General features: G+C 50.7%; 1 protein-coding gene across 2 annotated transcripts in view; it reads right to left on the bottom strand.

The window, feature by feature from the left end:
- LOC126522298 (uncharacterized) overlaps positions 1-14,469 on the bottom strand; it is a 140,876-nt gene that overhangs the window by 53,153 nt on the left and 73,254 nt on the right. The gene's annotated exons all lie outside the window — the stretch shown is intronic.

Genomic DNA, 14,469 nt, shown 5'->3' with positions numbered 1-14,469 from the left:
AGGTAACCTTGCGGCATAAAGCAGACGTATGGCAGAATGCAAGATTATAACGTGGTGACACCCAAAGTAGCTCACACAGGCTAGGTAATCGTGACGGTGGAATGTAACAAGTCTCGTGTGTCGAGCTTCTTTGGACCGATTGGAGCTGTGTTAGTTAATTGCGCTGGGGTTCTGCTGCACTTAAATCTAAGCACGCGACCGTTTTAGCATTTGGCCCCAATCTAAATTCGGCGGCAGAGATCGAACCGCCGACCTCAGCAGGGCAACGTCACCAGCCATTCGGGACGCCTTACTGAACACGGCGTTCGTGCAAAGAAGCCCGCGGGGTCATAGTTCATCCGGAGCCCTCCATCACTGTCGTGGCCGCACTGTCGCCTCGGAAGCCCGATCGAGAGCCGAGCAGACGGCAACGTGGAGCTCCCGCTCCGCTCGGTAACGCGTGTTTTGGGCTAGGTTAGGCTGGGCTACGTTTTTCCGCAACGATTCAAAATGTTACAGCGGCGCTTGGGACAAGGAAGTGTGAACCGAAGAGCGGACGAGCGCTCGTCTGCTCTCCGGTTTACGTCCCAAATCGCGCCGCCACATTTCCAACCGGGTTTCCGCTAAGTGGCGAGCAAGGGAAATAACGCGGCGATGTGAACTTATTCGAATCCGCAACGCATGTTCACCGTGAAATATCGCGTTCAACGAAGAACAACGACTTTCAAGAAGCATGCCGGACGACCAGCCACAAACCGCGCGGAGTGGATCGCGCGTGGTCAGTGATGGCGGGACTGCGACTCGCGGGGGCACCTTCTCTGCACACTCGAACTGTCCCGAGAAGATCTCCGATGCGATGGCCAATGTCACGGCCCTATTTTCCCGCGGGAACTGTACGGCAGTCCGAGTGCGAACATGTCGCCTAACGTGACGCCATACACATAACACCGCACTCACTTCCGCATATATATTGCTGTCGATCTTTTGTGTGCACGGACAGACGCTGTTTGTATCAAGGTGATCGCAGCTAGGTGTGAGCTTGCGAGAAAAGATGTAGGCTGTCATTTTTTGCTTCCCACCCGCAGCGGTGGCAAAGTTCATGGCGCTGCGCTGTTGAGACTAAACATACAAGGTGCTCGGTTGCCACGAAGGGAGTGGAGATGCATCGGCGTTGGTCACCGCCAACTGCCTTTACCGCGCGAAGCCAATGCATCGCGCGGCTGCATCGAGGAGGGAGAGGAGGACAAAGGCACTGAACGGAGCTCATTCTCCCCAGTGACATCTGGGGCCGCCGGTGTAGAGGGGCGCGCACGCGCCATCGTGCGGCTATTTTCGTATTTCGCGCGTTTTCTTTACGACGCGTGAAAAATAATTACGCGACAGATGGCACACAGAAAAGAACGGAATCTGGCGTCTTAAAACGCAATCATTGCTTTTCTATCAAAAGTCGCACCCTCAATTCAGTAATTTAAAAAGTTCCTTAATCAATCACGTTAATTATCGACAGTTCAATTATTAAAAAAAAAAAAAGGTCCTCCCCATGCGGTACGTCACTGGTGACAGAACAGCATTTGTTGCGCCTTCGCATATTCGACGTTTTTATCTTTACGACCTTGGCTAACGTTGGCCGGGACACCCCGTATGTTCAGACAAACTCCTCCGAATGTATGCTGACAGAAGCGCCACGCGCAGCCTTTGCGGCGGCACCGTTAAATGACACGGCGTGTCCAGGCAGGAGCCCGGCTGAAGTAGGCGCCTCACACGTGACGCGTCTCTGCGGGAGGCAGTACGGTGTATCGCTGCATTCCTTCATTGCTAATCGCATTAACGTCGGCATTCATCATGAGATGGGTTCGGCCGCATATTTTTTTTTGTTCTTCTTTTGTATGTCATTGTACGCCCAACTGCTACGCTCTGAACTGAAGGCAGCATTATCGAAAATAAATAATTTGAAATCCGTGACGGCACGCTCACGTATCGGCGGAGGAATTTGGACACGAAATTAAAACCACAATTGCAAATCTGACCTCCGTCTTCTTTCCTAATACTCAATCTGTTACCGCGAAACTAACAAAAAATGGAGCTTTCAAAGAATACTGCATTACTCGATTAGTGCATCTATTTAGCGTTTCTTCAACTGTGTCGTGCGTTAATTGGCTGCTAACGCAGCCTACCTTCCCCTATAGAGTGATTATACAACCAGCAGCAAAAAAATCTCGCGCGTTCCCACAGCCTGCGGCAACCTCCTCGAGGAAGAATGCCGAGCATGCGCGCTTCTCACCCGCGCCTCTCCCCTGCCCCCCTTTACTCCAGCGGACAAGGTAAAGAGAGAGAAAAAAAAAAACAGACACTGCCTCGACGACAGCATCAGCCCGGAGTGAATCCGCGTTCTTCAGGTGAACGGGGGGGGGGGGGGGGGGGGGGGGGTCAGCGGGAACGCCCCTCGAAATTCTCAAGGCGACCCTTTCCTGCACAGCCCAAAGTTCGAGCCATTCGCAGTCAGACACGCCACACCGCTCGTCTCGGCCGGGGAGCACCCCGCTCAAGCTTGCAGTGCGAAAGCCACGGCCGAGAGAGATGCAGACTTAAAGCACGCGCTGGCTGTCTTTGTACTGATTTTATGCAAACGTGCACTTCAGTGCAATGTTTGTGCACCGCGAAGGTGTACGGCTTTCGTGTCGTCCACAAAGGTGGTGCACGTGCACCTTGCGCTAGAAGAGAAGCGAGAGCGAGCAAGGAAACGACTGGGGAAAGGACGTCACAAGTGACGTCATTCGGAGGACGCGTATAGGTACGTTTTAGAAGGAAAGTGCCGGCGTGGGCAAACACACGTGCGCACCGATAACGGAGCAGATATAGCAATACACATCGAATTGTCAAAAGTTACGCTTATTCTGAAAAAACATGCGACCAATTGAATTTTAGCTGGCTGATAAACGCATCGGAATTCGCAGTGGGCCCCCACTGCTAATAGCCGAAACGATCCTCGGTTAATAACCGATCTTTGGAAACGCAATTAATAACCACCCCAATAAAAATATCTGACTTGAAATATCGTCAGCTTGGTTGTACGCTTGCCACTTACGCATTGTCATGAGCGAGAGATTTCACCACTTGAGTATTTATTTCTTTTTCCGGCTTGGGTATATACCGTCGGGCCGTTGCGCCAGGTATGAGCCCCCACCGACTAGCCTGATTCTCCGCAACAGCCCGTCAGACGGGCTATTGGAAGAGTTTCCAGAAATGTAAGATCGGTTCTTGCTGTAGAATTAGGAAGATGGAACATTGAATTGCAATATTGTTTTTTTCTTTGTGTGTGTGTGTGTGCGTGCGTGTGTGTGTGTGTGTGTGTGTGTGTGTGTGTGTGTGTGTGTGTGTGTGTGTGTGTGTTTTGAATTCAAAACCCGTAAACTCTAAATGTACCGGCTTTGCAGGAGCAGACGGAAACTCTGCTTCCGACAGCCGGCAGAACTCTTAAGCTTTCTCTCTCTCTCTCTCTCTCTCTCTCTCAAGTGAAACACGCGTTTCGTTCGAATCGGTTCGGCGGTTGCCCCGACGAGCATCTCTGCTCTTCGCGTGTGTCGGGAGCCGAGCTCCCATCAGACGCGGGTCTTCGCCCGGCCGACGCACGCAGCGACGGATCGCGGCACAGCCCGTCGTGCACAGTGCGGCTGGCTGCACGAGCGTCGGGCGCGCTCTCGGCCTCCCCGCAGTGCACGTGACGTCACAGATGTTTCCAGCGCCACTCTCGCCAAAGAGAGTTACGCTCACGTCCGTACATAACGACCGGGTGGCTCCGAACAGGATATAAGGCAACGGCCGGCTGGCGGAAAGAAGAAAAGAAAAACAAAAACGAGGAAAAAAACAAAACACGGAATGTGGAGGAAAAAAAAAACACTGCGACCTTACCCATAAACGCCATAGAGATAAGACCCGCAGCTCGCGATAAGAGACGCTACATGTGGCCCGCGTCGACAGGTGTGCCGTGCCGCGTAGCTAGAGATCGGCCCGCGGTTTCGCGCCGCCTGTCGTACACTGCGCCGTTGCTATGGTCCCGCTGCGGTACACAGACGTGCACACAACCGTCTGCGTAGCGACGGGATGCATATTTGGACAAAGCTCTTGCTGCATATGGGCCGCTCAATATGTCCACTAGAGAGAAACGTCAAGTCGGTCTCGTCTCGTTTCTCGTCGTGCCCATCTGGAGTACCGGCGTGCCATCCATGCCGCCGGGCAAGCGTCTACGTGGGACACATTACGTCGCACTCACGTACGGCACTGAGGGCTCGCCGCGCAATAGAATAGAAGTTTGACCTTTTTCTTTCCTTTTAATAATCAACCTATAACCGCGAGATAAACGAACATAGAGCTTTCACAGAACACTGTCAGTATAAACTGATGTAAGGTTTCTCTTGAGTGGGAAGGAGGGCGGGGGGGGGGTCCCGTTCGGCGACAAAAATTCGAGAGAGAGAGAGATAAATGCAGGTGACAGGTTAACCGGATAAGATTCTGGTTTGCTACCCTTATCTGCCGATGCCGCCAGCGCATGCCCACGATCAAGGTATGTCCATGTAATGAACATACGTTTGATTGTCCATAGTTTAATTAACATCTCAGAGAGACGGGAGGCCTCTAAGAGGAGGCCGTAATGGGAGCCTGCAAATAAATTTTGACCATCTCAGCTTCCTCAGCCAGGTAATGAACAACATATCAGTCTTGCTCCACGCCGATAGCTCGATATATATATACACCTCAAAATTGTGATTTAAGCGCAGGACACAACGCACGACCTACGATAGGGGTCGTGCGATATGCGCTAAAGCGAATTTTCAGTTGTGGATTAGTTCAGCAAACCAACCGCCCCTTAATCAATGTACCAATTAGGCTCTCATTGTCTTTCTTTCTTTTGCGCAAATCTACCCCCTATGCTGAAGAATAAAAGCGAACAACTTGTTTCTAACTTTCCGGGACGTGCAGCTGTGTTTGGCAAGCTTAACGTGCACGCAAAGGCTGACGCACGAGCGTCTCCGCATTCCGTCCCTATCGGAAGGAGGCCGCGCCGTCGATTTGATTAAAACTTTGCTTTTCAAACGAACGCGCCAAGCACGGTTTACAAAACCACGTTGTTCCTTTAATTGAACAGCTCTGCCCCCCTGCACACGAACGATTCTACATTGCTAATGCATGCAATAAATATTTTTGTGGCCCTCCATAAAAATAAGTAAATAAATAAGTAAGGAGAGGGGGGCGAGAGGAAAAACTAACACATCTGCAACACCTCAAATGCGCGGTAGAACATCGTTCGTGAACACGTGAAAGGGGAAAGAAACACTTCCACATTGGTTTACCTAAATCATACTTTAACGAGTTATATCATTTAACTGCAATCGAGATGACGCAACAGCCCAATAACAACAACTAGGAAGTCTATACTGCGGGCACAAAGGCGAGGCTAATTCCTCGCGGCCACCTACATCGCGGAGCCGTTCGACCACAACATCGAATATTCGTGGACGCGCGAGCTATAAGCCGAGTAGAGTTACGCAGCACCTCTGCGCAGCAGCTGTAGCATTAACGATGATAAAAAAAATAATAACGAAGAGAGAGAATAAAAGAGATGTGGCTCGCTCGTTGTTCTAGCGCCAAGCTACGTATCTTATCGCGCCGTTATTGTCGTGAGCCGGAAACACCTCGCACAGTGCCCGAAACGGCGCCAAATGAGAAACGATGTCCGACTACACACGCGGACAACTTTCCGTGGCAATGAAGGGAAACTGCTACGGGCGCGGTGGCTGCTGCACAGGTGTTACGGCGCCAGGTAATCCGCCAGCGTTCCACAGTGCTTTTGGTTGCTCGGAACAGACGCTGAATCAACGCAGCTTCTAAGTGAGACGGTTGCGCGTTTCGATAAAACAAGCCACATTCAGCAGCGTGTTTCATCTTATTTAACCGTTGGTAACAAGGTGTTTATGTTTTCTCTTCCCCTGCCTAAACTAACGTGGACAAAAACACGGGACTCTCTTCAGAAGCGCTCTCAGCGATGCGCGCTTTGCCTCCGTAGCTTTCCCTTCAGTGCCACAGAAAGTGGCCCGCGACTTCTTTCTTTCTTTTTTTTTAATAGCTGCGCAATTTTCGGTATGGCGCACTTTCTCCTCACCTCCGGCTGCAGCGCGACTAACGGCAGACGGTGCATTCCCGAGCTGCGCGCATACGAAGCAACCGGACGACGGAGCGAGAGAAAAATGATGACGAATGCTCGCGTTTAATGGGTAGAAACGACGAAAGGGGACGAAAATACAATTCGGCGCAGGCGGGATCCGGACTCGGGCCTTCCTAAACTCTGCTCGTAAGCTCGCGTGGAGCGAGCCACGCCTGCGGTTAGAACGGCGTTCGACGTCCGCCGCCTCGGCCGCGAGGCGCTGGCTAACGCTCCCAGCGAGAGCAGGGGTAAACATTTCCGCAATAGGGATTAGTAGAGACTTTTAGCCTGTCCGCTATTCCGGAAACGGGAGAGCTTTGAGCGGATTGCCGGATTTGCGGGGGAGTAAACGTGAGCGGCCAGAGCGGTGCAGCCGCCTGGTAGCGTATAGTTCAACCAGAAAAACACAGAGCTAAAACTGCAGTAACCCACACTATCCTGCTTCGCTACTGGTTCAAATTTTTTGGCAGTGGCGTAATTGTGAACACGATTGTGCCCCTGTCGGAAATTTATACCACCAGCTAAGCAGAATACAGTAATTAGCTTTGTGTTTGCGTGGTCGAGCTTTGCTCCACCAGCTGGCGCTACCAATCTGGCCGCTCACGTTTACGCCCCCGTTAAACCGGCAAAGCGCCCGCGCTTGCCGGAATACCGGACACGCTAAAGTCTCTACTAGAGTATTGGAAGATTGGTGGAAGAAAAGTAGGGAAACGACAAACAACGGAGGCGTACAAAAACAAAGTTCCCAATAGGGGTTCCGAAAGCTTGGTTATTTGAATTTATCGTGGTTTTCTTTTCTTCCTTTTTTTTCTTTTTCGACATACGTAGGACATCAGCCAATAAAATAACGAGAGCACGGTGGCGCGACCCGCCGCCCCGTTCCAAACGAGACGCTCATAACATCCACCCGTGCATCCAGGGCTAATACGCCTACACAAACACCGATGCAAGAAAGTGAGCCACGGTCTAACTGGTAAGGTGCAGCACCCGCAACTGCGGAGGATGTGTGTTCGGTCCCCACCTGCGGCAAGTTAACAGTCACTTCCCTTTAACCTATATTAGCCCAACATTTTAAGTTAAACGCAGGAAATAACTACCCCTTTGTTTTCTTTGGCTTCATTGCCTGTTACTTCGTTTGGTTAGGATTAACGAGAAATCGAGCCTCTCCGATCCCCTTGATTCTTAACGCTCTGTACAGCTACACGACCGACGTTTTATTCAACGGGCCCGGGTTCTCAAACGATCTCTTTTCGGGCTTTCGGTCCACGCTGACCGAAGGCTAACGCCAGTGAAACGCACGCTCGCCACGAGCAGGGGTTACAACCTTCTTGTGGCTCTGCGCCCACGAACACCCGCTGCGCTAGCCCGGAGGCTAGAGCGTTGCGCTGCTCAAGTCGCGGGTTCGACACCTGTCGCATTTCGATGGATACGAAATGAAAAAAAAAAAAGAGAAGAGCGCCCAGATACTGAGATTTAAGTGCACGTTGAAGAACCCGGGTCCCCCACTACGGCATGCCTCTTATTATATCGTGGTTGGGGCACGTAAAACCGCAGTAGTAGTATTTTCTGGTAAAGAACGACTGGCTCTGGCTCTTTCTTTATTTTGTCAGAAAAAATCGACTTTTTTTTTTCCCAGGACAACAATCCACTGGACACAGCCGCCACCAAATTTACTAAATCCTGAAAGCTTCGATAACATGCTGTCACGATTTCTTGTGTAGCGTGAAAATGCTTCTCTTCGCGTCATTGTGTCAATATGCTTTCGAGACGATTAGCGTTAGGTCAATTTTGAGGGCTAACTATTCCTTTTTTATTATTTATTTCGCTGTTTATTTCCCCTGCTGCATGGGCCTGCCAAAACTAGCAGTACTACATACATACATACATACATACATACATACATACATACATACATACATACATACATACATACATACATACATACATACATACATACATACATACATACATGCATGCATGCATGCTCCAGAGGTTATTCTACCAGCTGCCGATGTTATCAACGGATCAGACATACAGTCAGAGGCGTTAGCTCATAGACACAGTTCGCTAAGCCACTACTACAATTTCTGCATGAGGAGGGTAGGGTCTCCATGTTTTTTATTTAAATACACATCTATTCTACACGACAAGTTGCGTGAAAAAAAAGGAACAGAAAATCTTTCGCAGAAGCAACGTGAACAACCATAATCCTTGCTATTTCATCATATGGGGACATAACGATTTTAATATGGAATTTGACACACATGATCAAAGTCAGGACTATGGATAGGGTATACGAGAAATATGTTTTTCTTTCTTCTTTTTCAATATGGATACGCGTATAGTGGATCTGGATCTTTTGTGATAATCATTTATCCACAGAACATCGTTGTACTGTATAACCATCTTCCCACATCCACAGTAAACATCACCAACCGTCAATTGGTTCGTTCCGCTCTAGCTAACATTGTACATTAGGGAACTTGTTTCGTACATAGCGTTTTTACGGAATTGTATTAGCTAATATTGCGTTGTAAGACACTAAACTAATACAACACTTCCCTATTTAATGTCTACTGTCGGCACGGTATTACTAAGTAGCTAATAATAATGATGATTCTTTGACGGATACGCAGCCACAAGAAGCCAACTGCCAATCAAGCCAAGGAAAGCACGAGGAAAACGAACTGTGTCTCAAATTGAAAAGTAGAGTTAATTTGGAATGAATTGTCCGTTGCTTTCTTACGGTAATTACTAAAAAGTGGAGCGCCTACTCTTCCCTGCCACCTCTTCTTCATGGAAATGAAAATAGAGAGAGGCGTAGACACCCTACAATGACGAAGGCAAGTCCTGTTCACATAGTGACACAAATAATAATAAAATATATATTGTAAGAAACAACGTCATAGGTTCGAAAAGTCAAACGCACACAGTCCTATACGCACACGAACATAAAGAGACAAAAGTCGAGGGCAATTCGCACCCCACCCCTACACACACATGCGTATGCAAAGTACACATAACGCACGCACACCAGGCCGCGACGCAGTCTGAGACGAGCAAGGTGCACGCGTTATGTTTCCCGCTCGTCGCACAGCGAGGGCGTCGACCCCAGCTACAGCAGCCTCGACAACTCGATGCAGCCACGACAGGGCTTTATTGGCCGGTTGCCTGCCGCCGAGCCGGCGTACTACGCGGCGCCTGCAACTGAAAGGGTGTCCCGCACTCGTCGCCGTGGCCGAGGGAGGCGCTGGATAACACTCCCGGGGCCATATTATCTAGCGCACGTGCACCAATACTCGAGAAAGTGGGCGGTGACGTTGGTGCATCGCACGCGCTAGTATCCCAGCGTGTACGTGTTGTCTTTTCTAGCACCTTCACCTCGAAGTTCTATTATTGAGAATATCAAGTAATTATTTTTATAATTTAAATAACAAAGAAGAGTGTATTTCGCCTAAGCTATCAGTGGAATTCATACGGCTGTTTATACAAGTCAGTCGCTTCGGATACGCGGACCTTTCGTTTCGGTTTTTGACACGCGTTGTTATCCAAACTACAGGCACGAATGCATCCACGGATGAATGACTGCTATAGCGGCGACATGCCTTCGTGTCGAACGACGCACCCACCTCCCCTCCCCCAACCTACGCGCACAGTAATTAAAAAATCAGAAAGAAACGTCAGAGAGAGACAGAGATGGGGGAGGCGATCTACAGCGCGGCGATGACGCTCGAAGCGCAAGTCACGCTGACGCAAACTCCAGCTCCGGCTGCAGAGGTCTCGGACCCTCGGGACTGCACAAGCGGGGCTTCTCGCTGACGTGGTGCGCCGTCGCGTAACTGAGTCAAGCGTTCCGCTTATCTGTCGCGGAACAGCCCCCCGATGACGCGCTCGTTTTCAAGCGGCCGCGCGGTTGGGTCACGATGGCTTCGTGCCAGGGGGATCGCCAGCGCTCGTCCCCCCTCGGCGCATTCGGCTGCCGGGACGTCCCGGCGCACGCGAGCTCACCGGCGCACGTGCCGTCGGCCCAAACGTAACGAGAGCGGCGTCGATAAGTGCCGACAACGTCGGCGCACAGCGCGAGTCCCTTTCGTCACGGCCGTCTCCCAAAGGGGGTGCCCCCGGGCGCCCTTACACGTCATAACGCAACCGCCATTTTCGTGAACCGTGCAAGTTACCAGTTACAAGTTACTCGACGCGTCGAGCGCGCGTAATTTCTGTGTACAGCGACGTCAGATGTTGCATCCACGCCCCCCCCCCCCCCCCCCCCCTTCCTCCCCGGTCTCCGTCCGGTTCCCTCGCGTAAACAGCTTCGGTGACGTCCAACTCTGACCGTCGCGGGAGGTTACGCCCGCAAGCGTGTTTACAATGAATCCTCGCAGGGAGGATAGTCGAGTCATATATAGGTGAGGAGTGGGGGGCGCGGGGGGCAAATGCCTAGAGGTGAGAGTTTCCGCATGCAGCATACTCGGCAGAGCTATAGTGTATATGCTACTAAGACCCTTCAATGAACCCTAAGGAATATTATTAAGCTGTTCTAGCAGATGGACTTCCGCAGACAGCGAAACGCCCGCTTTTCACGTAAAAAAGATGAAGATTCGTAAGCCCTCCGCCTCCGCGTTCACTGCTTCTGGCTACCTGGGCGAAGGCTTTGTGGTCTTCGCTGCCTGGAGCGATGCTCACTCGACGCGGGGGCAAGTTGCTACGGCATTCTGCTGCTCGGCACGAGGTCACGAGTTCGATTTCTGCCCGCGATGGCCGCACTGCGATGAGTGAGACGGAAATTATTTTTAAAAATCCCGTGCACGCGGAGTCAGGGTTTGCGCTAAAGAACCTCGGATAGCCGAAAAATTAATCCCAGACCCTCTACTACGCGGCGCGCCTCACAGCTCGAGCGTTGCTTTTTTAGACGATCGATCCACCTTAGGAGGAAGCTTTAGCTCGGGGCCAACTCGCCTGTTCGGAAGCATATGTAAAACGCAGAAATACTTTTTATGAGGCAACCTCTGCACCGATTGGAACTACATTTGTTGCACTTAAGAGAGAGAAAGTTAAATCCTAGTGACTGTAGGAATTGGAATGTTGATTTAGGGTGTGGAATATTTTAGAATGTTTATTTCTTTTCAATCGGCAAGTTAAAAAACAAAAACAATGAAAACCCGAAGTTCACAAATTTGTCCCTCTGCATCAAAAAATAGATATCCCAGTTTTTAAACAGGAACCCTTAGAGTATCTGAAGTGAACAAATTTGCTACATTCATAGATATGTTACGTCTATTTGTTACACCGCTTACAAGGGTGTTGCAAAAGTCCCTATTTGCACATTAGTGGTGCACTTGAGAGACATATACAATATACATAAATTTTGTACGCTTTAGGCGCACTATTACATTCAGTTTGCAATATTGTGACGCCATGTCTTTCATCCCCGACTTACGGAGTTGCAAATTTCATAGTTTCATTTCCTGAAAATTTGAAATGTTCAACAGTATCTACAAAGATATTGCCGACCTGAATGAAAAAAGAAGTCCGCTTCTGACAGGCACTATATATATTTTAACTTTTTCTTTCGCGAACGCAATGAGTCTCACCCTAATCGGTAAAGGACTTTTTTCCTGTCCCGCGCATCCAGACAGCCCTCCTAGCTAAAGCTTCCTCTTACCTTGAGACGGAGTCGGCGGCAACTTTTACACAATTGCCGACGGTCCATCGTAATTCGCGACTGAAAGGGATAACTGCGGCTATATTTGTTCCACGTTTCAAATGCTCCGTGCAAGCTGCCACGGGGCAGATAACAATGGGCATGGGGGGGGGCAACAGCTTGCGTCGACGAAGCCCGCGCCTTATCGCCGGATACCGCTGTGTGCATGCGCAGCTGCCGAGAGGCGTGTCGCAGTGTCGCGATGGCGTTAAAAGGCCATCGTTATCGACGCGAGCCTCGTCCATCTGGGCCCAAAGAATGCGCTCGGCCAGACACCGGATGCAGCGCCGTCCGCACCGATGGGCATCCAACATTCCGCCGAGCTTGTACTTGGCTGCCGTTCGTCGAATTCTGTAATGGCGGCCGATTCCCAGCCAATTGGAGAGGCCGCAACAGCCCCCGGGCCAATCGGAGCCGACAAGATGGCTGAATTCGACGACGTCCAGAATAGCAACCTAGGTACGACAAACAGCAGAGCAGTGTTGCCGATGCCAGTATTTTGTGGTAACAGTTGCTTTTGAGCTTATGCCGGTAAAGTTTCGTGATAAAAACGTCACAAGAGATCGCACTATAATTACTAGAGGGAGCTCTCGCGCTGGGATCGTTTAGGTATGCCACGGGAACGATGGTTGGCACGTGGATTTGCCCGATTCTCGTGCCTTGTGGCTTCAGACGGTCCCGTTGCTTTGTTTGCTGCGACTCTACTCCCATCATTGGCCGTGTAGCGGCGCGACCGTCGCCTCAAGAAGAGGCCTCGCGTGCGAGTATAAGCGCTCGAGCTGAGCGGCCGCTCCCGCGAGATTGCGCTGCACCCGTGGCTGGCCGGCCTCGATAAACCCTGGCCACGGCGGCTGCCCCTTCGTGCCGCCTCCCACTAATTGGCGACCCGAACGCCAGCGTCTACGCACGGCCTAAATATCAAAGCCTTCGTATTTTTTTCTAAACGATGAAGGTAGTAGCTCTCTGCGCACACGAACAATCATAGCGACCCGCTGCATTTATAACGCACTATTTCGTTGAAGATGGCCAGTTTGCAAGGTCAACAAAGCCGCTCGATGCCACTGGGAGGAAGTTTATTAATTAATTAAATATGGGGTTTTACGTGCCAAAACCACTTTCTGATTATGAGGCACGCCGTAGTGGAGGACTCCGGAAATTTCGACCACCTGGGGTTCTTTAACGTGCACCTAAATCTAAGTACACGGGTGTTTTCGCATTTCGCCCCCATCGAAATGCGGCCGCCGTGGCCGGGATTCGATCCCGCGACCTCGTGCTCAGCAGCCTAACACCATAGCCACTGAGCAACCACGGCGGGTGGAGGAAGTATAGGCGAATCTATGTGCTAGCCGTAATTACGATTCTGCCCGAAGCGCCGTAGTGATTCTAGCCTGCCTGTAATCGTTATGGCCTCCGAGATCTGGTTGCAGAAGCGCCGAACATCTCGGGGAGCGTATATGGGCAACGTGCTCCGAAACTTGGCGCGCCAACAGCAGCTCCGTAACGCAGAGCCTAAACGGCGTTTTAGTCGGACAAGCTGCGATTTCGCGCCGGCGAACTGACGGCTCGTCTTGGGGCGCGGTGGAGTTATTCGGTAAGAGTCCACCTAGTGGACGTGTCCATTTCGTTTGCTGCTGAAGTGCCGATTGGCTGTGGCGCCTCGCGGCTGCGCATGCGCAGCCCGACGCACAGCCAATCAGAACTTGAACGGCAGAGGAAATGGACATGCTGCCCACTAGGTGGACTCTTACGGAACACCTTCCCTTGTGTCCAGCCTTTGACCCCGCTGGGCTCCAAGCCAGGTGCTGGCACGGGTTCAGAATGCGCGCGCTCCGCGATGGATTCTACCTGGCACATCGGGGCGCCGATACGGGTGTCTCTGTTATCGTTCAAGACATCAATTCACGCACGTCCATACCACGTATGGCGTCAGCAATTCTTGACTGTCGTCGACTGAGACAGCCGCAGCAATGAAATGTGACGTCGTTCGCGCACGCCGATCTACGCTACAAATACAGCAGCTACTCAATTGATATTCTCCATGGCTACGTTTTCTTCTTTTCTCTCATTCGGATTTGGCAACACAGCAGTCGAGGGATCCAGTCAAGTGGATAAGAAAGGATCGACGGGCAGTTCACTTACGTTTACGCTGCGCAATTCGGACGAAACGAATGCAAGATCTTTTTTAAAGTAGTGGAGAAAATGTTTCTTGTTCTTGGATCGAAACGCAGAATTAGAAGCACTGTACAACAGTAGACGCGATATAATGACTGAATGGATAATTAATTAAAGCTAATTGTTTAAGTTATTAGTAAGCACTCTTGGCGAACATGCTGCAAATACAGAAGTGCAGTTGCAAGACCATGATCACATATAAGGCATTGCAATTGCAGCGCTCAAGGCCTGTCAAGTGCCCCCCCCCTCCCCCCGTAGCAGCTGTGTTTCAATGTTAACCGAGTGTTCCGAATACTTACGACAAAGGCTTACACATCCTGAACTCGTGCAGCTTGTTCGCAGAGAAGATCAATACAGCGTAAGCATTCTCAGGCAGCAACCGAATATTGTTTCATCACTGCTTCAAATGTTTACACTA

This window comes from Dermacentor andersoni, chromosome 6 (genome assembly GCF_023375885.2).
Source record: "Dermacentor andersoni chromosome 6, qqDerAnde1_hic_scaffold, whole genome shotgun sequence".
In the NCBI taxonomy this organism is placed as follows: domain Eukaryota; kingdom Metazoa; phylum Arthropoda; class Arachnida; order Ixodida; family Ixodidae; genus Dermacentor; species Dermacentor andersoni.
The sequence above is the reverse complement of the archived record's forward strand: the minus strand, read 5'-3'. Positions and strand labels throughout refer to the sequence as shown.